Source organism: Antrostomus carolinensis, unplaced genomic scaffold (genome assembly GCF_000700745.2).
Source record: "Antrostomus carolinensis isolate BGI_N321 unplaced genomic scaffold, ASM70074v2 scaffold10770, whole genome shotgun sequence".
NCBI lineage: Eukaryota > Metazoa > Chordata > Aves > Caprimulgiformes > Caprimulgidae > Antrostomus > Antrostomus carolinensis.
Window position 1 is genome coordinate 1 of NW_010287720.1, and position 2620 is coordinate 2620.

Genomic DNA, 2620 nt, shown 5'->3' on the forward strand with positions numbered 1-2620 from the left:
TGTCCACCAGGACTCCCAGGTCCATTTCTCCCACACTGCAGTCAGGGTCCCCCACACCAGCCATGAGCAACTTCTTGTTCTTTCACTGCTGTGAAATAACTGCTCAGTGCCAAACCCACTGGGGCAAGTTCTAAAGCCTCACTCACCACTTCAACTCATTTTCTTTCCCTGCTTTCTGCTGTGCTGCCACACACGTCCTTGTCCATCCTTGCTGGCTTTCATCAAGACTCCAGTAGGCGTGAAAGAGTCTCCAAAATAACTGTTCAGACATTGGAGATCAAGGTTTAATTACTGCTCGCATTTCTGGTGCAAGTAATTGGCACAAGTTTGAGAAACAAAACACACTTCATTCAGGGGAATGGACTGAATTACCTGTGGCAGAAAACAAACAAAAAGATGAGGAGACAGCACATTTCCAGTCAACCCACTCACACACCAGGCTTTTTACCCTGTTGCTGTATTTTAAAGATCCATACTTATTCTCAGCTCTCATATCACCTTAAATCAGGCTCTATTGCACTAAAGACAGAAAAAAATATCTTTGTGGACTGCAGTCAAGAGAAGTCAGGATTTTTAGCTCTGCAGAAGGAGCAGGGAGACCAGCAGCAATGCCAAAGCCCTCTTGGGACTCCTCTCACAACACAGATCACCTTCAGTCTTCAGTGATTCCAAGTTGGATGCTGCCATCTGTTGACACCTTCCCAACAATAAGCAGGTATTTCTCTTAACGCGTGGCAGGCTGTTCAAACGTGTTTTGTTCTGTTCTTAAACAATGGCATAAGGAGCAACGGCAATCAGCGTCGGGAAATACTGATCACCGATCTGACAGCAGAAGTGAGACCAGGCTGTACCCCACAGATTGGTCACCAACCCTCTCCCCTCCACTTCTGACTTTGTTTGAGTTGTGAAAATCACTTACTAAGTTCCAGGTCCATTTCACCACCTGTGACTAGGAGTGCTGATGCTGACCTTCTTGTGATCAGCTGAGCAGGTAGGAGGGACTACAGGCAGTGCAGCACCACCACACACCATCCATGCTGTGGCACACCTAGCCACTCCATGGCACAACAGTCAGGCAGACCCAGCTGTTCAGATTTGGCTCAGGAAGGAGGAGCAGACCTCTGGGCAAAAGGCCAAGGCTCATCTCTACATCTACAAGGGTATGGAGGTGCCACAATCACTTCCAGACTCGTTCAGTGTCAGACTGCAGGGTATCCAAGTCAGCACCAGAGGTAAAGTTTGGTAATTCAGGGGTTTGCAGCACAGACTTTCCCCTGGTGTCACCCACCACCCCAGTTTTCCCCACATGAAGATCAACTGCCTCTGTCCCACAGGAGACCCCTCGGTCATTAACGTCCCCCTCTGCTCCACAGGTACCAAACACTGCCTTGACTGCCAGCTGCGACCTGTGCTGCACTTCCAGCTTTGTGCCATTTGCCCTCTCACCTGTCCTATTAATACTTTCATTACCCAAAATCACAGTAAACTTTTACCTACAAAGGGCTTTCCCAAGGTGTGTGCCCTCACCACAGACAGCATCACTGAGGCTTAAACAAATACCACTTTCAGATTTTAAACACGTCTGAGAATAAGGATTTCTGCAAACCCCTTAAAGCCCTTGTGTTGCAGGGCAAGTCATAATCCTGCGTGTCACCTCCTGAGCCCCACTCCACAAGTCCCTCAGATCTCAGCCAGCAGCGATTACCCAGGAGTAAAGCTCCTGCCAGTGAGCTGCAAGCTCAGAGATCATCTTCTGAGCTCAGATCAGCTGCATCAGCTACTACACGTTGTAAACCAGTGCGTAGTTACATGTTAGATACGCTGTGGGAAAGGTGCATCTGCAGCTGCGTGCTTCCCTCCAAGTCATTCTTTTTACACTGGAGCTCTAATTTCTGTTTAATAATTCTACCGAAGTCGTTATGCTGGCTGGTGAAATAAATGAACAGTGTTCCCAGCTGGTCCCTCAACTGAGAATCAGAAATTCTCTCACTTCAGAAATCTCTGTGGGATCAATACACAGAGAAACTGGCTCAGAAAAACACTCTTGTGTGTGTCCTGTATCAAACTGGTTTAGAACATGAATGTCAAACTAGCAGTGAACTTGAAGCTACAAGGAAGCTTTAAAGTGTCACTGATCTTCCATCAGGTGTCAGAAACGTGTTCTACTGTAGTCTGGTAGAAGTCCAGATTTTACAAAAAGGAACAGTGGAATCTTGGTACAATCTTCAGGGTTACTCTGAGCAAGAAACACAAAAGCTCATGTGTGTATCAGTCCTTAGTACTGCAGAATTAACTGTTAAGGATAGGAAAAAAAACAACCTGTAGCAAAACAGCTTGGTTTGACAATTAAAAAAAGGGTCAAGACAGACTTCTTTCAACTTTGTAACTACTCTTTGTGACTGTGTGCAGATCTCTATCCTCAGCTAAGCAAGTTTGTTTCAGATCAAACCAAGTACCACACTGAATGTATCTGAATGTTTTGATGCCATCTGCAATCCACACCTTGTGAACTTCACTGGCACTGAGGCTTTTTTATTATTCCCTGCTCATATCGGTCAAGCTGCAAGTCTCTGTTCCAGGATGGTAGCACACACCTCCAGAACACTCACAAAGCATTCCT